Source organism: Pelobates fuscus, chromosome 4 (genome assembly GCF_036172605.1).
Source record: "Pelobates fuscus isolate aPelFus1 chromosome 4, aPelFus1.pri, whole genome shotgun sequence".
NCBI classification, from domain to species: domain Eukaryota; kingdom Metazoa; phylum Chordata; class Amphibia; order Anura; family Pelobatidae; genus Pelobates; species Pelobates fuscus.
Window position 1 is genome coordinate 100,774,498 of NC_086320.1, and position 22,649 is coordinate 100,797,146.

General features: G+C 41.3%; 1 protein-coding gene across 2 annotated transcripts in view; it reads right to left on the reverse strand.

Moving 5' to 3' along the window:
• Positions 1–19,135, reverse strand: part of MAPRE2 (microtubule associated protein RP/EB family member 2) — a 198,156-nt gene extending 179,021 nt beyond the window's left edge. Inside the window, exons 1-2 of one of the 2 annotated variants that reach the window (XM_063451427.1) lie at positions 19,050–19,135; positions 567–630 (exon numbers count right to left, since the gene is read on the reverse strand). The gene's annotated coding sequence lies outside the window, so the exon portion shown is untranslated. The remainder of the gene's footprint in view (positions 1–566; positions 631–19,049) is intronic. The other variant, XM_063451426.1, reaches the window with a different exon arrangement.
• Between the last annotated feature and the right edge of the window lie 3,514 nt (positions 19,136–22,649).

Here is a 22,649-nt window from a genome sequence, read left to right on the forward strand (position 1 = left end):
GACTAGGCACCTGTAAACACCCAAACAGCTACTTGAAAAAAAAAAGGTCAATACAGAAAGGGTAAAAGAAAAAAAGAGTTAAGTGGGCCTTGAGGAGGGATATTAGGGAGGCATGACAGCTTCTCAAACAGGTCACGTAGAAAAAAATTGGACGTCTCATTTCAGAAAGATATTTTATCGCCCAACTTGCTACTGGGCCACAAATCTTTTTTTTTTAATAAATTATCATATTTGTGGAATCCAATTTGCCAACAACTGAGTCCTCATCAACCTATTGTTCCCGCAAGTTTATTTGTAATTGTCCTATTTATAGTTAAATCCCCTCTCATAATATTGTAAAGCGCTACGGAATCTGTTGGCGCAATATAAACGGCAATAATAATAATAATAATAATAATAATCTGTATCTCTGCAAAAGTACTTATAGAAAAATCTAGATTATTGAAGAACAATAGTTAAAGCTCCCAAAAACAAAGTCTAGAGGCAAAATGAACAATTGAATGAAAGTACTACTCGCCATTGTCCACATTATCAACCAAAATACTGTAAATCCCACACCAATTTACCTTGCAGATTCAACTGGTGTGTCGGACGATCGTTGGGCTACGTTCTCAGCAAACACTCTTGCTTCTGCAATGAAAACAAGGCTTAGTTATTAACTGGCACACATGCGCCTTTTACCCCAAAATACACAAACTAAAACACCCTCTTAAACTAACAATCATAGTATTGTGAGATTAAATTGAGAGTCACTGGTCTGAAAGCAACACCACTAATTGTGTCTATGGCAGTAGGGATCACATTTTAAATAACAGCAACCACCATTATGGTCAATAAAACCCACTGCCAGAAAAAAAAAAAATAAACACAGAAAGAAAATTGCATACCCGGATTATATTGGAATGGATAAATGGACAGACGGATAAATCACTTCCTGATTTCTGGAACAATCTTTAAAGGAAATTACCCACAAAATAAGCAAATTGAGCCAAGGCAGAGTGACTAAACAGTACTCACACGTTTTTATAAACATATATTCTCCCTCATTTGTTTTGGGGACAAGCGATTCGTGGAATAATTTTTCAAAATTATAAGATTGTTAGCAGGCAATAAACTGCAGTCATGGTCAGATTTTAGGAATTGCGGGCCTACAGCATTTGTCAATTATGGCACCAATGGTGAATTAAATACTAAGCGAAAGTGGAGCTTGGCACAATCCTGGGACAGTGGTTTTCCACAAAGTTTACAAAGCGATGTATGTTTGTCTGAAGACAATTTACTGGGATAAAAAGCTATTAACCCCTCCACACCAAGTGACATGAAATCACAAAATATGGTCCCTAGAGGATGAATGGCTGTCCCAGCAAGGCAATGTTTGTAGATCGTGATAGGTAAACAAGCATGCTGCAAATTGAAAAACCGTATCAGTCAGTATCAGATATTTGCCAGTATTTTCTGACTTGTGACGTCTACTCTCCATCTTACCTGCTCACTCACAGGGATAGACTGTCCCACAACCCCTATTATTGTCCTTCTGTATATCTGCCTCCCACAAAATCAATTAACCCTTTAGTTACTATATAACTCAGTGATTCAAATAAATACATAAATATAGTTTTCTGTTCTTTTCTCCAGGCTTGGAGTTAACTGTATGAAGGCAAAACTAAAATAAAAAATAAATAAATAAAAACAACAGCACTGTGCCATACAGTGATGAATTAAGTCCTACATCTATCACTCTTGTTGATTGCTTGTGAATGATAGCAAGGCTTAGGAGTGAGTGCAGACACTGTCCCTGTGCCCAACCCTCTCTTTTAAAAATAAATAAATCACTGGGCTAGTGGCTTTCTGTTTAAAGCCGCACAGTCATGTTTTTCTGTCCTTTTTAGCTTTCATTTCTTTATGTCTCCTGTATCATAAAGGGGAACCTATAGTCCCAAAAATAACGATCCTTATTTTGAGACTCTAGGTTCCCTTCCATCCACCTCCTTTCCAGCTAAAAATAAAAGATTAAAAGAGATTACTCAACTGGTTTCCAGCTCCAGGACTCCCCTTCTGCAGCCACCAGCTCTGCCTCCGCTGACATCACCTGCGATATCCTCCAACCCATTGCTTCACACAGAGAAAAAATTTATTGGAGATGTGCATGCGCGGACAAACACTGTGCTCCTCATCAAATACAGCAGCATTTGATTCTTGGATGGAGTTTTTCTTGGGCAGGAGGAGAAAGTGCCTGTGACGGACCGCCGTCACCAAGTACCATGCCCACTGTATATTCCACTTGTATCGTGTGGTCCCTCTGTGGTTTTTCCCATGTATTTCTATGCTCTTTGGGGATTTTACCTGTATATGCAGCAGTTTTGTAAAGTATAGAAGTGAAATGTATTGCTATCTGTGTCTCTCCCCCTTTCCCCCTCCCTTTTCCTGTCATAGCAGGACGTTGCCACAGAGACACTGCCAGCCCAGTTTAGCCTAGATGCATTGTCCTTCCTCCCTCCCCCTTCAGCTTCTTGGGATTGAAACATTATGTTGTTTTTTTTCGTGTTGGAGACCCCATGTAGGGGTCTGTGTCTGTAAAATCCATGTGTACAAAATAAAAGTCAGTCAGTGTTGTAACCTCCAGGACTGTGTTTCGTCCAGTTACTGGGGGAAAAATGGATGCCTGTTTGTTGTAAGGGTTCCTGAACGGCTGAAGGAAAGGAAATAGCTATGGTAACCATTCAAATTACCCGTGGTCCATTAAGTGCCTTTAGTGGATGTCAGGAAGACTGTGGATTTAACCCTACAATGTTTACATTGCAGGGTTAAAGTGACAAAACCATCCTGGCCGCTAAAATTGAGATAAAGTGGTCTGGGTGCCTTTAGTGTTTCTTTAAGAATTATACTCCTCTCTTTGCCATCTGCAGCATACTGCTGACATTTCTCAGCCACACATGGACCTCCCATTCTTGGCATGGGCAGTGCTGTGTATATTCCATAAACTCCTGCAGCAGGTTTATGGAATATGGAATTTAGCGGTCAGCATATATGTTGAAAGTTGTAGAGCCTGCAGCAGATCTGGCTACCATTAAAATAACCAAGAGGTACTCCCCACGTAGCAACTAACACTCAGCTGATATTCCTATGACATTACTGCCCAGTTAATATCTGAAAAGAGCTCAAATTTGCAATGTGAAAAATAAATATGGATATCTAGGAAGTGGTTGATATTTATATGCATATCGTGTCCTCTCATTGTTTTCGGTAGAGACATTTACACGTTTAATAAGCCTCAGAGCAGCAATAAGTTGTGGGATATGTGGTTCAATTATAAAGCTACACTACAAGGAGCAAAACATACTTCAGCACTCCCATTTATAAAAGGGGAAAAAAAAGACACACTACATTGTAATTTAAAGAGTCACTATAGTCACCTAGACCCCTTCATTGCAATGAAGTGGTCTAAGTGCAGCAGCATCCTTGTCCACTTTTTTTTTTTTAAACTAATGTTTACATTGCAGGGTAAAGTCCACCTCCAGTGGCAGTCAGTATGACAGCATCTAGAGGCACGTCCGCTGCACTGACATATAACTCGGCCAAGTGATGTGGAAACCCCTAGGAATGCATTAATCAATGCTTTCTAATGATGCAGTTAGAATGTGCATGGAGCACTCGCCTCAGATGTGCATTATGTCCCCAATGCTGCTCTATGATGAGCATTGGACTGGACCGTTGTAGAGGTGGCCATGCATTCTCCATGACAATGCGAGAGGCCGAGATGTGAGCTCCTTCGGTGCTGTAAAAAGTAAAACTATTTTAAAGTTTTATTGCAAATGGGAGGGGGGTGCTATATCTAACTAGAGGCAGGAGCACTATAGCATTAAGATGATAATGCTTTAATTCCAGCCATACCGATTTTACTAAAATAACATGTAATATATGCCGCTATAAAGAGACCAGTTCCTTGCACTAAATCCTGTAGAAACCTTAGGTTTGTAAGCTCAACTGATATTTGTTCCCTGTGTTTATTTCCAGTCACATTAAAAAAAAATAAAAAAATAAAAAAAAAACGACAAGTGATTTTATGTGCACTGCATTTCATGGTAATGGCAGCTCCCTTTGTACAGCTATTCACAGTGCAATTTCCATAAATCAACTCTTACATCATATAGTTTGTGAACATGTCCTTCTCTGATCACTACCCCTGCTGGATTATACATTAAGAGTTTCATGAATACACTAAAGATGCAACAAGCAAAAAAGCAATGATAACACATAACATGGTGAACTATTATTTATTTTAAACGCAAGTGTGTAAAATAGTAAAAAAGCAAACAAAAGAAAAACAAAGACAAAAAAAACAAAAACACGAAAAGGCATTATGTTACACAGTTTAATAAGTGTCTGTTCCTTTAAATAAGATGCTTCTATTAAACCACACATTACTATTCAAAGCAGTCCCTTTGTGCCAAGCTGAGATCGCCCTGATCAAATCCGTACAGGGACATGGAGTAGGCGTCTGTGGCGGGTGCCTGGGTGGGGTGACAGATAGACTAGCAATGTGTAACTCAATTGTGTCCAGGGACCATCCAATCTGTTTAAATATAGTGGCCGACTTCATAGGAGAAATAGACAATGACCTAGTCACTGTCCTACTACGTGTATGTAACAAGCCAGACAATCACAGTTAATTAATCAGCGTCTGAAATAGGGTGCCTGGGGCAATGGCCACATCCCATAATCACAATAAAATATTACTCTGTTTAATCTGGAGCTTCGTAGAATTATAATGAAATGTTATGGAATCTGCAACAGCAGCCAAAATAAGACACATAATTACCGTAAATAAAATAAACAAAAGGAAACAGTTACCACAATAAAATTGAAATCACCATCCTCCCAACCAAAAATGAAATACACACATAATGTAGGACATACAGTTTAACCCTCTGAGTCCATTTTAATTCAATGCTTTTATTTATAGCCATTTTGCTACTAATATTTTTTATATATATATCTCTTGTTCGTAGTTAAACGTATGGCGATGAAATATATCATGGTAGATTTTGAGAAAACTTTTTTTTTTTTTTTTTTAAAGCAGAGATTCCATTGTCATGTTTGGACAAATCCCACAGCCATTGCTAGTGTCAGCTGTCAGTAATAGGCATCCTCTTGCTCATTGCAAGAGCTGGTCTGATGGGGATCATGCAGTCTCCTCGATAGACCTTGTGTTGTACTCGTATGCATTTTCAAGACTAGTAATAACACAGGCTCTTAGACGATAAAGTATCAGGAGCTGAAGAAAGAATATGATGAAGCAGTTTTACTAAGCCAGTTATGGGAGCACGCAGCACATTCATCCACTTTATTACATTTATTTGCAGTCAAACAGAGGCTATAAAATTATACTTTCTTTTGCATGGCTATCCAATTTGGGGTGTGTTGCCACCCCTCTACATGTATATTCTAGAGGAAATTCACCATGTGGTGGAGGTGCATTAGAAAATTAGTGGTGGAGGGGGTCCCCTTTTCTTTTTACATCGGGCATCTGCTTCCCAAAGCCCAATGTGTGGTAAAAAAATAAAAATAAAAAAAAAACCTTGTATAGTGCTCACTAAGCTGCTAATGGTCCTCCTGAAAGCCAGTGAGGTCAGGTCAGGTCAATTCTACCTGGTCTTGCTACCTGAATAATAGGTAGCAGCAAGATACAGGTAGAGACATCAACTGAAAGATAGGGGAATTAGCAGTTACATGTGCGGTCAGTATCAGAGGTGGTACAAGGGGGAGAGGAAGCTTTAGGAGTGAAGTCCAGATGTGGTTCCCTTTACATCAGATCCCTATATGTGGTTTAAGGGGCGTCATGATATTGGACCACAAACCTAGTCTAAAAGGAATGCTCACTAAGATTATGCTGCTTGGCTATGAAGGGTTACACAGTGGTGACAGGAGAGGGTGTAGTAGGGAAAAAACGGAAGACAGATGGAGGTCTGCGGTTGACTGGGGACTAATCTACGAGGGTGGTGGGAATCTTCAACTGCCTGTGGGAAAATTTGGAGATCGTTAATTGTTTTTCATAAGGGAGACTGGTTAATTGGATGTGACAATGTAATATCTGGTATCATTTACCTGTTACGGGGGAGGACATGGAAATTTCTGTGGATGGGGGTTGTTTGACACACAGACTAGGTGAGTTTTAACATTAAATGGATAAGGGGGTTGTGGCAAACATGCCTCTGCTACAAGCCCCTGGAGGAGCCTGCTGGCTAGCCTCCTGCCCAAGGACTATGGGCCATGTAAAAGACCCTTTAAAATACTTAGTTTGTGTGGTTTCCCTGTATTGATCGGGAACCGAACAAACCCACGAACTGCAGACCACCTCTAAACTTGTTAACCCCAATTGACCTCTCCTGACACCTCCATCATCGTTCTCACACTATAGATTCTGAAGTGTTTGGCTGGGTGGATACCATTCGCATGCACGAACACATGGGAACTGAGTTGGCGGCCATTTTGTTTACACAAACGCAGGCAGCGCGTTTGGTCGTCGAGTGCATGGAACTAAAATCGGACACTCTAACTCGCGAACACTGCTGAACTTTGAAGAACGCCTGCTTTGTAACTATTCATGTCAGGGGAGTGCCGGTTGGTAGGATTGTTCGCATGAACTAGGCGAACAATCGCTACCTAGGAGCCAGAGGATCGGTTGGGTATTTTGTTCAGTTTTAGACTCTCGAAATTGACCAACCGCTACCACTTTTCTTATGGAACTATTTTGGGCAGACAACACGTGTGCGATCGGTCAAAAGTTGACTACCATGGAAAATCTGAAACACTGAACAGATCTGAGTGATTTTTTTGGATATGATGGTCACTCAAATCAGGGCTATCTAGGGATGTGACTCTTGAGGGGTTTCCATGGATTTTGGAGGTACTTTTGGGGTGTTGTGAAATTGTGTGTTTTTCTGTACCTGGAGATAATGGAGTTTGTACAGTTCTGACTCAATTATCGCTCAGGCACAGGGGAGGAGTTTACTGTGTGTATAAATTCTGAAGCTTTGCCTGCATTAAACAGATCTACTCCCAGCATTAAAGGGATTCTCCAAACCAGTTTCCCTGGCACTAGAGAATCCTGGAGTGCCCCCTCCCTCCCGCCCCCATCTCATGTCGCTGGAGGGGTTAAAACCCCTTCAGCGACTTACCTGAATCCAGCGCTGATGTCCCTCGGCGCTGGGTCAGGCTCTGCCCACGCTCTTCCCCCACCATTAGGGGAGACCTAATGCGCATGTGCGGCAATGGCCGCGCACGCTTTAGACCTCCCCATAGGAAATCATTATTAAATGCTTTTCTATGGGGAAAATCTGACGCTGAAGGTCCGTGAGGATAAAGGACCAAAAGTTTGTTACGAATCCGGAAGCGTCCTGAGTGGCTGTCTGGTAGACAGCCACTGAGGGCAGACTTAGTGCTGCAATGTAAACATTCACCAAGTGCAAAAGGGAAACAGTACCCAAACCACTTCAATGAGCTGAAGTGGTCTGGGTGCCTACAATGTCCCTTTAAGTCTCGGCTAATGTGTGGGGGGAATGCAATACTGGCTATAATTACTACTGTACAGCTATACTCTCTGGAGGAGAGCATTAACCACTGGGAACTTGATCCAGGACACTGGTCCAGGGTGGGAAGAGATGGCAAGACCCCAGCCAAGCAGTGGCTAAAGGCTGAAAGTGCTTATGGTGTCCCAGGAATAGCTAGGAATAGTGTTGGTGGAGGTACCCAGTCAGGGTACCAGATGGTCTGCCACAGGGATTGGGCACATTAACTGTAAATTAACGTAAAAAAAATAAAATAAAAAGAGGCTACATGGGGTGAAGTCTTAACATAAGGGGGGTCATCAGGTTATGCTTTTGTCTCAGGCCTCAGGCGTTTCTTAAATCTTAGATCACAGCTGTAAATGGTGTAGCTTTACTTGGATTGCATTTGCTTTGCCATCAGCCATTTCTTGCAAGTTATTATACAAAAGGGCATTGTGTGATGTTCTACAATGCCATTTGCACCCTCCAAAGCCAGACTTGGGGAGATTTCCCTTCTCACAGGATCTTCCATAGATCCCCGTTTTATGTTTTTGTACATTACACATAATGTAGCGTCATGTGCCAGGAACTGAAAAAAAAATGGCAGCACCTAGATGGTATAGGAAGTGTTCACTTTAGAACTTTGTCATCATACCTTTAGTTATACAGTACCAAGTGATATATAGCCATATCCAGTAAACAGAAAATATGCGGACTCTGCTGAAGTCAGCCTAGGTCTACCAAGAGCCGTTTGTCCCGTTGCCATACAATGCAACAAAACCATGGCAATTAAAAGGATTTATATGTAACTAAAATAAATACAATTTTAAAAGATGGGCTTCAAATATTCTTTCACGAATACCACCCAGAATAAAATGGCTAAAGTGATAGCAGGTTAAAGTTTAAAACAATCCCTGTTCAATAAACCTTTCCAGTAGCTTTATTCTTAGTTTTTTGTGAAATATTTAGTCTATGCCACCAACAGAAAATAGCTCATCTCCAGACATTACACCTGGTGTAAAGATCAAAGCTTTCCATCAAAATGTTGTACAGACAAACTGCTTATCGTTAGAATCACACAGAATGGAATCGGAAATATAATGTATACCCACAGATAGTACTTCTCTGACAGACATAGCACAGACTGTGAAAGTATTACAGTGAACTAATGGAAGATCTGAATTTGTCATGTCTGAAAAGCCAAAAATTCTTGTCTGTTTCTACCTTTTCAATTATTAACTACATAGTAAATTTCCCTGTAAATAATTTAGGCACTTAGTTGTCAGGAATAAGCTACATAGTAACAACTCGGATTTACTGTTAAAAAAAAAAAAAAAAGGAAAACACTGGAGATGTACCAACAACAAAATGGGTACTTGCTTCAAAATATATTTTATAGAAAATTGGTTTCAGGGAGTAGACCTTTAATTTAAAGACACACTAATGCAGGGACCGGAAAAAACAAATTACCCGGAACCTGTACACCAGTTAGACACTCCAGGGATGTCTCAGGGCCTCACCCTAATTTCGACCTTTAATTTACACTCCATATTGTTGGCATGCCTAAGGGGAAAAACAGAGCCCACAGCAATAATACTCACAGTAATGTGTTTTTAAACTGTAGTAAATGCTTAGAAATCAGTCTGTGTAAATAAGATAGATTGTTCTTATGATAATTTACATTTTAGATCCATAAATTGTTATTAGTAAGTCAACTAAAATTAATCAGAACAGCCCCGCCCCTGGCCAAACCCCCAAGCACACAGCTAGAAACAAAGGGTCCCTCTTTGTCTATTTGAAATGTTGGGAGGTATGTAATCATCTAAATAATATATATATAACTGTGGTCTGAAGAAGCCTATCCGGTGAAACGCGTCATTACACTCTTACGTCAGCAAGACGGTCGCAGGCCCGCCTCCGGGAAAGTCTGTAGCGGCACTCAGTTCCTGAGGTCTTTCTACTACTGTAGGCTGATCAGTGGAGCAGAAAGGAGCTCAACTTTTGGTCATCTAAACGACACTGGACGTCCTCACGCTATACAAGAGGACCTCAGCGTCAGCGGAATTCCCATAGGAAACCATTGAATAATGCTTTCCTAAGGGGAAATCCTAATGTTAATGCGGCCATTGCCGCGCATGTGCATTAAGTTTGACGGCTGACGTTGGCGGGGGAGGAGCCTGACCCAGTGCCAAGGGACATCGGCCCTGCATTTAGGTAAGTGTCTGAAGGGGGCACTCCAGGATTCTACAGTGGCAGGAAAACAGATTTGTTTTCCTGGCACTAGAGAATCCCTTTAAGGCTTTAATGGTCAGCAGGTCACTTTTGTAATATTTTCGCCATAAAAATATATTAAAAAAGTAATTGATATTAAATCATTCTAAAAGTTGATTCAAAAATATTAAATCATTTGGAAGGCTGATCCAGCAATATTAATTCAAGGCCTTTGTTCTCAATGCAAAGCATGGAAGTTAGTGCAGTGCAACAAAGGGACAGTTCGCCACTGACTGCAGAAATGAGTTCAGCAGCTAATAAAGGGTATGTTTTAGGGTTAATCTGCACAACCTCCAGCCTGTGAATGCATGAGCCCTGGCCCACAAAGGCGTAGCGAGCCGGGCATTTGTCAACAGGTGCCTGTCTGACTGGGCACCAGAGGGCCAACAAGCTCCAGTGCCACACAAGCATTAGAGAGCTGCTGCTTCACGATCAGGACATGTAATGTCCATTGGCATGGTCTGCATTATATGACGGCACGAGAAGGAGCTTCTCAGGGACTCAGAGTGGATTTTGTTACCTGGCTGATTATAGCATGTGAAGGTTACTAGTAGTTATATGTATACATAAAAAAATAAAACAATACTGATATTAGGTAATATTGGGTCTCCAATTAGAAAAAAAGATGAGAGATTATTAGTGCCTCTCTAAACTACACAGTTTTATGGATGTTATGGGTTATATTCATTAAACAGTGAGTTACACGGAGGTGAGTAGACCGCTGAGTAAACAGCCTTAGGCACAATTCAATGTTTAGTAAACCCTTTAGTTACTACAGGGTGAAAGAACAAAAATGTATATTTGTCTGAAGATGTCAGTTTGTGTGTGTGAATGTAGGGTGTATTTGTCCAATGAAAGAAAAGGTGTAATTATGTTGAATTCATGCGCATGTAAATACAGACATACATATGGGTGAATGGTCCGTGTATTGTGTGTGAGCATTTGTGATTGCAGGAATGTATTTATGTGGTGTCAGTGTGTGTGAATCAGCGTACTTGGAACACAACAATGTCATTGACATTATATGTCAGTGGCTCCTGGCATGAATTTCAGTCTGTCGTCTGGTCCAGTCAGGAAGGAAGTTGTGCAGCCTATTTTATAGGTTAGGGAAGTATCTTTAGAAGAATTGTACACTTTTTAAAATTTTTATTAAATGCCTTAACCAAATGAAACAATAAATATGCATTTTTTGGGCCTAAAGATTTCCTGTAATGTTGGAGTGCTTGGATTTACAAAGCATGTTATAAATGAAGAGACTGCAATTATGGCGTTCTTCACATATTATGCTCTCAAATGCACTATGGACACAAAGACCCCGGAGACAGCCCAGAAGCCCATGAGTAGATAGTGTGTGCAAGAACAGACATGCTTAGAATGTCACATGTGTTACAGGAAAGAAAAAAGACATTTGGGGCCAATTCACCAATATGCAAAAAAAAAAAAAAAAATTACCATTGTAATATTTGGGTGATACTCTCATTTTTCAAATTAATGCATATGTATTATTTAATATTGTCAGTTTTGATTATTCTGCCATATTTAGACTAGACTAAAATCACACTTTGGTTAAAACAAAACAAATAATTGAAAGGCTCAATACATATTCACAAGCAGGAACATGTCATAAGTGAACTGGGACTTAAAAATGACAGGCTATTTCATCAATGCACTAGGTAAGGCAAGAGTCTGAATCTGTTTTTAATTTTAGGCATAGTTAATATGATACAGAAATGAGAAAAAAATAAGCATGACAACAATGTACATGACAGGATTATAGTAGGTATTCACATGGCATTGGAGTGAAACAAAAATAGTAAAGTAAGATAAAATAAATTGGATGTGAAGAAGTCCTGACTAACTGAGTTGCATTATTAAATAAATTAAATACTGGTAAATTAAATACTGGTAAGAGCATAGTGAGTATGCAAACATAAGTGATGAAAGCAATAGTGAGTATACCAATTTTAGCACAAACACATTAACTATTTAGTTTTAACACTGTTTTTAATTGCTTTCATCACATATGTTTGTATACTCACTATCCTCTTACCAGTATTTAATTTAACACTTTTATTTTTAACACTATTACTATTTATTTGCCCCCCACATTTTAGTGTAGGACCCACCAATAATGGGGTACTTTGAAAGTAGTGGTGGGCTTAACAACATATGGCCATATTGTGGAACCAAATCCCCATATTTATACTTAGATAGGCTGTAGCGGAGTAGAGGTATGATCCAAGGTAGCTCCGCTGGTAGACAGGAACAGCAATCCAAGACAGGTATAAAACAGGTAGCGTAGTTACAATTCCTTCCCTCCAAGAACTAGACGACACATAGCTTGGAGGTCAACTGCCAGCTTTATTCACACATTTGCTTTTATGTCTTTTTCCCCATGCAAGGGAGGTAACTTAAAATAACCAATCACATCGTAGTCACCTCCTCTCCCTCTCCTCCCCTTAGATTAACAGTTAAGCTCCTTAGTGGGAACAGAGTTTTCCCCAGTTTCTGGATGTCCCCTAAATACAGGGGGTGACAAATGAGGGGTCCCCTGGTAGGTCTGCTCTGGGTGAGCAACATATTCAAAATTCACCCAGATCAGACCAGGGGTTCGGGAGTTACAGACATTTAAAGATTTGACCGACTGCAGGGATTCAGTAGCCGAAATCAGCTCCATAGATTCTGGCCCTGTAGTCGGTCTACTTCACTGAACAGAAAGTACCGAACATTTCAGCCATCCGACTCTAATCTTTCGTTCGGATGAATCCCCTAGTCTGGGGAATTCAAACTACCGAACGGCGGGCCGTTCGGCAGTTTGAATCGTACGTTTTGGTGATCCTGGAGGTCTGAGCGGTGTCTGGTTAGTCGAGCGTCCGATTTTAGTTCCAGACGCTCGACGACCAAACACCGCTGTTCGGCAGTTAAGATGGCCGCCGCCACGTGGAGATTAGGCGACCGGCGGCCACCCACGAACTCAATTACGGTACTTGCAACATTGTTTCTTTCTATTAATGGGAGGCACACGACCACAGCAGGGTGGTCTTGCATTCGGTACTTTCAATCGGTTCCCGAACCGGCTACGTATATCTGGTTCGGGAACCGATTACATTAACAGGCTGGTAAAATACACGGTACATTCAGTGACAGGTAGTTCGAATAACATATAACAGTTTAAGTAACAGTCTCTTGTGGCTGCTTCTGCCACATAGGCATTTTAGTAGCCTTCTTTGTTTGTAGTCTGAGTGCGCCGCAACTATTTATTCTCTTATTCATGACGTTTTGGTCACAGAGTCAGCACCTTTCATACAAAAGTAGGTCTCGGGAGTGCCCCCTATTCTCTCTCTGTTCAAAAAAATAGGAAAGGCACATGCAAGCTTTGCATATGGGTAGGAGCTAACTGTATGTCAGCTGGCAGTGGGCCCAGGATGATAAATCCAGTTTCTGCCTAATCCATGTTTCTCCAGTACAGGGTGACAGCCTAGAGGCTCTGTGAGGCAGGAGTCAAGTGTGGGGTTTTCCCAGCTCCAGGCCGGTACCGAGGCCTGGATCAAGGATCCACGGACTCGGATGCTCCCAGTTGAGCCTAAGTCCTTCCCAGTGGGGAGATGGCTGAAGCTCCCGATGGACTGCCGCCGCCTGTGGCGTTGGATCTTCCGCCTGAGTGGACAATGCAAAGGGAGTGCATCCCTGCTCGCCCTAAGCCCAGGTAGGCCAAAGTGAGGAGACTCAGGTGCTTATTGTGAAGATGCGTGCAGGGGGGGGCCTGCTCACCACATGCCTCTTCCCTCTCTGCCTGTGGCTCCGATCAGGAGTCAGTACTGAAACAAGACAGGCTTCCAATTTTGCCTAGAAGTTGTCAAAGTGGTCAAGTGTTCTGGTATGTGCTCTGCTGCAGCTTGGTGAGTCTTTATTAACTGTGACGAACCCTTGTTCTGGGAACGGTTTTGTGTCCGCCATCTTGAGCGGGTCTGCTATAGGCATAACAGGCTTAGGAGAAATTGCTTGGGACGAAGGCTCGGTGAGTATGCCAGTGGGGATCGGGATATTTTCCACCAGTCCAGGGGCGGGGGGAGAAGGGGGGTAGCTGAGTGTCAGATTATCAGCCATCGAACTAGGAGAGCGGCCACCTCTCCACAGCTCGATCTCGTGTAGGCCGCAAGCCTTGGTTGTGGATTGAAAGAAGCAACTTTATTGCATAATACAAATGAGCAGATAAAAGCAGCTACATGGGACAAACCGTTCACCCCAAGGAAGGATAAATAAATGTAACAGAGAATACTGGGGGTTCTTAGGGTTAAAGCTTTTTGCCCTGCTTAGTGTCAGAGTATTCTGAACATTGTTTTGTCTGCTTTTATCTGGGCTGGCTGCAACAAAGATATGTAAAAAAAAAAATAATAAAAAAAAAATTAGAAGCTCTTTACACTTGGTTTTGTTACTATAAAATGAATGATGTCATACTTTTTATCGGCTGGTGTAATCATTTTAAAGTAAAACTTTCACTTCATTATATCATCTCAGGCTAGAAACAGCACAGACAGAGTAACTATCAAACCGTTTGCACAAACTTTAACAGTTTATGGGTAGGAAAGCGCTGGTCGTATGCTGCAGTTGTTATCGAGCTTAGAGTGTCTCTTTAACACGGCACTGTAACGGTTTGGAGTATTGGCATACTTTGCGAAGACCCCCAACCGTGACTGTTCTGCTTAGTGTCTGGAGGCCGCGGGCCCGGTGTTCCTGACAATCCTCTTTAGCTTCTGGTGCTTCATTTGCCAGAAGCCCACGTCAGTGTTGTATTCTCACGCATGCACGAAAGTTCGATACCGAGGTCTATCGAGTATTCCACAGATATGGGAAATGACAAAACTTGATGGTGGTAGATCTGATTTTTGTCAAGTGTAGCTTTCGACTTCATAAGAAATTCAGTAAAATTCCAACACAAAATGTGAGTATTTAACATTTTATCTTCATTAAATACTAATTTTGGAGTCATGTAGTTTGCATTTTGGACTTTAATGAGTCCAGAATGCAAACTATATTAAAGAAAATTAAAAAAACAGTCTGGCTGTATACCATATGAAATGTAGTCCATGAGTTTTTAAATCACTAGCATAAAATGAGGCTTCCTTTGAAATTCTTGTGTTGAAAACACAAATAGATTTTTTTTTAGGTTTCCAGTTTTAGTCAGGACTGTCTGTCTCGGAACATTGAAAACATGGCGTCATGGTACATATTAGTTGGGGAAAACATCTGCACGTGAATAGGTCTACAAACAGTGGATTGTTTACCTAAATAAATCTTCTGTAAAGTAGCCTAGCAAAATGTTCCAACTCATGCAGACAAAGCAAGAGCCAATGTAACTGTAATTTTAACTTATTAAAGGGACAATATAGGCACCCAGACCTCTTCAGCTCATTGACAGGGTGCTTAGGCGACTTTTGGTTGCCTGACACTGGACATCCTCAAGCTCTGCATGACCACATCCAACATCACCCCAAACCACATAGGAAAGCATTATACAATGATTTCCTATATGGGAAATCCTAATGCGATCGTGGCGTTGGCGCACATGCGCATTATGTCGTCGTCCCCACACCAGCTGACATCAGCAGAGAAGAAGCGAAGACGGAGACTGAAGCAGCGCCAAAGGACATTAGTGCTGGAATCAGGTAAGTAATAAAGGGTTTTTTAACCCCTTCAAAACCATGGGGGGTGAGGGGGTTATAGGTCGTAGAGTGCTAGAAAAACAACTTTCCTAGCACTATAGTTTCCCTTTAACTACATCAATCCATTAGCTCTGTCATGATTGGGTAGTGTGCTTTCTTTTATACCCAAATATTCCCAGAAAAGAGTAAAGTTACAAAAAGAAAAACAAACTCCTGGCCCACTATTTAGAGAAAATAATGAAAAAAAAAAAGCATTGCCATTGTTTCGTTACCCAATGGTGGGGTTGTCATGAGTGCAAATTCTATGTGCAAATCACAACACTCACATGGAAAATTATAGCCAGTAACTTTGCTCAGGGTTTTTTAATCCAGCAGTCCTTTCTCACTGCTTCTGCACTTCGTCCGAAGTAGATAGTCTCCCTTTCCATCAAAATTTGACGCATGCACAGTGATTGCCATTAGCTGTCCGTGCCCCCTTACTCCATGTAAACTCTGTTAAACTGTCTGGGAGTGTTCCATTAATGCACATTAAAGCTAATATGATTAGACGATGTATAATACAGCACTATTTATAGGATAACTAAAACTATTCACTAAAATCACAGTGATCTCTCTTTCTAAGCAATAACCTGGTTAGTGTGCTTCCAATGCACGGATCTGTTCTTGTCGTGAGATCTAGCTTATTCATTAACTATAAAACAAGGGGAATTCACTACAGTGTGAGTAAAATACAATTAACAAGGACATTGCAAACTTTAGGCCAAACTGAATAAACTGTTGAGTTGGGCATATATTTTTTTTTTTTTTTTTTTTTTTTTAAATGTGCAATTTCCTTGCTAATTCGCCATAATTCTTAATTTACTGACATATTGGTTATATAACTAGAAATATCTGCTGGTATAGAAGTAAACTATGTTAGAATTTTTCAATTCCCCTTCAGAGACCTTGTTAAGGACATTTGGGGAATGTAATTCATTTAAAACAGATTCTGTATTATGACAATTGTGAGCTTATTACAGACTACTAGATGTCACCAAACTATGACAACTAACGTTTTAGACTGTATCCATTATATCTTCTAAAATAACCTAACATCCCCTCTGTGTTGCATTAACATACATCTTAGGAGAACTTCCAAATGATGCAAATCATGTCCTCCTTTTTGCAAGTCATCATATTTTTGCAAAATGGCAACAGTATCTCTCTAATGCAAAGCTGAAGACGTCATTTCAATTACATAAATGGGATAATTGCTTTAAGGACCTTGTCAACGTAGAGTGTAATTTAAGTGCATTTTGACCTGCCATAAAGGCTTTCTCCTGCATTGACAGTATATCTTTTGAAATGTGTCTATTCTCTGATTCAGCGAACACATTTGTGGTTCAGGACAGCAAACAGCAATGAAATCCTCTGGGGGGCAAAATGGAGAGGATATAAAATATGCACGTAAATAACCCTAATTACGGTGCCATAAAATAGTAAAAGGATGGGATATGTAGGGACAGAGACAGCAACAAGGTTAACCAATTTGCCCCCCTCTACAGGGCTTTAAAATAGATCAACTGTGATGATAACACTAACATATAACACAGAGGGGAGCTGTAAAATACAATATTATTTACAACAAAAGAGGGAGAATTACCACTTGAGGCTATTTAGTACATCTTTATTTACCCCATAAAAGTGTTATTTAGTGATGTTCCAAGAAAAATCTGTGAACATCCCAGTTTATTGGAGAAAGGGGAGAGAAGTGGGTTCTGCTTTTGTGTGTGATCTATTTTACAGTCATTAGTGTGGAAGGGAATAACAAAGGAGGGGTTTAAAGCAGCGCTAGGCAGCCCTTGTCAGCTAGCCACCCTGCCCAAAGATGAACAGCTTGACATGAAATAGTGATGTAGACTTGTGACACTTCCTGGTCATGTGTTGAGAGAAAGACCTGGTTCTTACTAGGGGAAGGCAGTTCCCAAAATCTATGATAGAACTCTAAATAATAATCTAAAAATCTATGATAGAACTCTAAATAATAATCTAAAAATCTATGATAGAACTCTAAATAATAATCTAAAAATCTATGATAGAACTCTAAATAATAATCTAAAAATCTATGATAGAACTCTAAATAATAATCTAAAAATCTATGATAGAACTCTAAATAATAATCTAAAAATCTATGATAGAACTCTAAATAATAATCTAAAAATCTATGATAGAACTCTAAAGTCTAAATAACCTCACAAACAGCAGGGAGAATGACTGAAAGAAGGGAGATGGAGTTTCCATTAATGCCACTACTATATAGACAGAACATATTGACTTGATATTGTGTGTGTTTTCTTAAATACAGATGTTGTAGCTATGTATTTTATTTATACAAATACATCACAAACCAGGGACATGTGGGAAAAGATCAGGCGCATAGAACAGCTCCATGCTTGGCATGGTTGGAAACTGCTGCTAAAATGTGTGGGTGTGTTACAGTGTGCATGATATAAATGAGCGATAATTAACCATTGACAATACACAACCCAGTAGATGTGGCCAAATGTTTACAGGTCAGCTAGCAGATGTCACGCTCCAACTGATCTGGTCTACAACTCCCATGAAGGTCAGCCAGCAGGTCAGAGACATATACAACTGCTACTCCCACTGCACTGGAGCTCCCTTAATGTTCTGCCAGCAGACTACGGATATGTCTAGATTTATAACACTGCAGCACGTGAAGCTGCTGGCTGAGCATGATGTGAGCTGTTCTTTAAAGCAGCCAAAGTAGCAGTTGTATAAAGTCCAAACACTAGCACAGAAATCATTGCAATAACAGGAGGATTGCCATGACAGTTCCTGCACACAGCCTGTTCTGACAGCCAGCTGGGGATAGGAAATGATGAAGCAGAATAAGGAGTGTACACGGTACACATGGCCATGCTGCTTGGTTCACAGCTCAGTGCCAGGCTGCTGTGATCACAGGTCACTGACAGACTGGATCAAAGGTCAAAGTGCAAGGCTAGGATGCCAGGTCAGTGCCAGGCTGCTGAGTTCATAGATCAGTGCCAGGCTGGGATCACAGGTCAGTGCCAGGCTGGGAGCACAGGTCAGTGCCAGGCTGGGAGCACAGGTCAGTGCCAGGCTGGGAGCACAGGTCAGTGCCAGGCTGGGGTGCCAGGCTGGGAGCACAGGTCAGTGCCAGGCTGGGATCACAGGTCAGTGCCAGGCTGGGATCACAGGTCAGTGCCAGGCTGGGATCACAGGTCAGTGCCAGGCTGGGAGCACAGGTCAGTGCCAGGCTGGGAGCACAGGTCAGTGCCAGGCTGGGAGCACAGGTCAGTGCCAGGCTGCTGAGTTCATAGACCAGTGCCAGGCTGGGATCACAGGTCAGTGCCAGGCTGGGATCACAGGTCAGTGCCAGGCTGCTGAGTTCATAGACCAGTGCCAAGCTGGGATCACAGGTGGGTGCCAGGCTGGGATCACAGGTCAGTGCCAGGCTGCTGAGTTCATAGACCAGTGCCAGGCTGACTGACAGGTTAGACACGTGACACACACACAGTACTGGCAGGCAGTGCACGTTACTCACCTGCTCTCGCCGTACTTCCCCCGCTCTCCCTGACAGCTCTTGTTCGAACACCGGCTCCAGTGCTTTGTTGACCCTCCTCCCCTCTCTGTGTCCCCAGACACGCCCATCACCGGCCCCGCCCCTCCGCCAGCTCATGTGACACCACCAAGCCACGCCCAGCTTCATTTCGGGGAAAGCCGTCCACATTGGGCGTAACAATGAATGTGTGGGCGTGGCTCCGATGTGACGTACCCATAGTAGTGTTCCCTCACACATGCCGCCCGACGCCGTGCTGTGACGTCACTCCATGTCATTCCATTCACGGTGTAGGCGAGGGCTGGCAGTGTGGGCGAGTGATATAGAGAGACATGGTGACCCCAGAGTACTGCCAGTACCATAACTACCGACATCTCAAATGGACAAAGAGGGACACTTTAATGTTAGGGGTGTGGCCAGGAGCGGGGCTATTCGAATCTTACTAACAGAAATAATGGAAATAAAACATTTTAAGGAGATTATATATATATATATATATATATATATATATATATTATTATTATTTATTTTTTTAAACATGAGGCAAAACAGTTAAAACATTTAAAATCTGGGTAAAATTTCACCCCATGCAGGTAATTTCTGGACCCAATTTGAGCCATAAATGTAAAACCCGTACCTTATTAAACAGTCTGAGCAATGTCTGAGTTTTAGTGTCCAATGGATGGCGGCATCATGGTTTGCCCCATCGACCGACCTGGTAGAAAAATATATTAAAGGGACAGTATTGGCACCCAGACCACTTTTTTCCCTAGCTTGTTGCAAAATTGGAAGTGCTTTAAACTGGGTTTTTTTGCCTTCTTTTGGATCAACAGCAAAAAACAAATGTGAGGAAGGCTGAACTTGATGGACGCAAGTCTCTTTTCAGCTATGTAACTATGTAACTTCAGCTAATTGAAGTGGTCTGGGTGCAGTGTCCCTTTTGCACTTGGTGCCGCAATGTCCAGAGAAACTGCAATATTTACATTGCAGCTCTAAGTCTGCCTCCAGTGACTGTCTATCAGGTGTGTTTACCTGTAAGTCTGTCAGTGCGTATCCATATTTTTACATGCAATTCTATACCTTTACTTGGAAAGTGAAGTGCTAAAAACCTATCTCCAGCCCAAAGAAGTTTAGCCTATTTTAATTTCGGCCCCTACCTACTGCAGGTACGCTTTAGAACATGATTTTTAAAAAACTAAATTTTGTTATAGACAATAGAGGGAAATATCGATGGGGCCCAATATATCATCTCCTATGTCAATACATTTATGTCAGAATCTGAGGAAAATGTGTGTGACTATCTGCTTGAAACTATTGACAGGGTTGGGCAGTGAGTGTGACAGGGTTGGGGGAATTGGGGGGGTTAAATTAACACAGTGGTGTGACATGGTTGCGGGGTGAGTGCTACAAGATTGGGGTGATCCCTATTGACTCAACGAAAATAACTAAAAATGTGTTTTTGGAAAGTTTGTTTCAGATCTGGAAATGAAACACAATTTTGCTAACGGTATGCACCTCCACCTTTTATTGCTGTAACCACTGGAGGGTCAATTTGACCTTGTGCTTAGGGTCATTGTCATGCTGGAAACTCCACAAGCCTCCCATGCGTAGCCTTCGTGCAGAAGAATGCAAATTGTCTGCAGCATGATAACATGCTGCATTCATCTAGCCATCAATTTTTACACGATTTCCTGTGTCTTTAGAGCTCACCCCCCTCCCCAAAACATCAGTGAGCCACCACCATGCTTCACAGTGGGGATGGTATTCTTCTCACTATAGGCCCCTCTTTTGACTCCTCTCCAAGCATAGCGCTTATGGTTGTGACCATATAGCTCTATTTTGGTCTTCTCACTCCAAATTACAGTGTGCCAGAAGCGGTGAGGCAGGTCAAGGTGTTGTCAGGCATATAGTAATTCGGGCTTTTTTGTGACAAAAGGCTTCTTTCTGGCAACTCGACTATGCAGCTCATTTTTGTTTAAATATTGTTGTATTGTGCTCCTTGAAACCACCACACCGTCTTTTTCCAGAGCAGCCAGTATTTCTCCTGAGGTTACCTGTGGGTTTTTCTTTGTATCCGAACATTTCTTCTGGCTGAAATCTTTCTTGATTTACCTGACCATGGCTTGGTATCAAGAGATCCTCAAATTTTCCAATTCTTAATAAGTGATTGAACAGTACATTTTCAAGGCTTTGGATATTTTTTATATCCTTTTCCATCTTTATAAAGTTCCATTACCTTTTTACGCAGGTCTTTTGACAGTTCTTTTCTGCTCTCTATGGCTCAGTATCAAGCCTGCTCAGTGCAACCGCATGAAAGCTAACAAACTTATTGACTATTTATACACAGACACTAATTGCAATTTAAAAAGCCACAGGTGTGGGAAATTAACATTTAATAACCATTTTTAACTTGTGTGTCTGTAACAAGGCCAAACATTCAAGGGTACGTAAACTTTTGATCATGGCCATTTGGGTGATTTCTGTTACTATGATTTTAAAAAGGAGCCAAACAACTGTGATAGTAAATGGCTTCATATGATCACTATTCTTCAATAAAATATTTGTTTTGCATGATCAGTCTGATTTTCAAAATTAATGCCAAAATTTCTCAATTTCTGCCAGGGTATGCAAACTTTTGAACTCAACTGTACATCAAACACCATATGACAGTCTTCCAAGTATTTAGAAACATGGACAATATCAGTTGTGCATTTCATGTCTTACAATTTGCAACTTGGTATTGCACTACTTGTACAGAGAATATAATAAAATAATGAACAAAGGAAAGAAACATAACTAAGCATAAGCATTATCTTCATTTCGTCAAGTAAAATTAAAATTGAAGAAATCATATACCATATATACTCGAGTATAAGACGAGTTTTAAAGCACTTTTTTTGTGCTGAAAAACCCCCACTCGTCTTATACTCGAGTGAGTGTCTGTATTATGGCAACTTACATCTTCCACTTTAAAAACACTTTCGTTAGGGTGTGTTTAATATTATTTATTATTTTTATATTTTTTTCGGGTGAATTTGTTCACCAATCACTTTAACACCTTTGCTAGGGTATATTTACTATCCTTTTTTAAAAAAATTCAAAAATTAAAGTTCAATATGTATTTTTGTCAGGTAAACTTGTTTACCCATTACTAGAAATAAAGATTTATTACCATAATTCTGTGACCCTCTACCTAAGGGAGTAGTTAGAAGTGGGAATGGACTCCACCCATCTTTAGTGGGCGGTTCTCCTTTTTCCCATTTTCTTTCCTTCTGTCTTACCTTTACAGCAGCTCCTGTCAGCTCCCTTCTCTCACCTCTGGTCCGGTCAGCTCCCTCTGCAAGTCTTGCGAGAGCCGCGGGGTCAGAGCTCCGTGCGGCACTCACACCGCGAGACTTGTAGAGGGAGCTGACCGGACTGGAGGTGAGAGAAGGGAGCTGACAGGAGCTGCAGGAAAGGTAAGTAAACGCTTCCTGCCAGCCCCTCCTGCAAAGCCCATCCACTGGACCACCAGGGAGTGAGAGCCCCCCTCCCTGGCCAGCTAACAAGCAGGGAGGGGGGACAAAAAATATATAAATAATAATT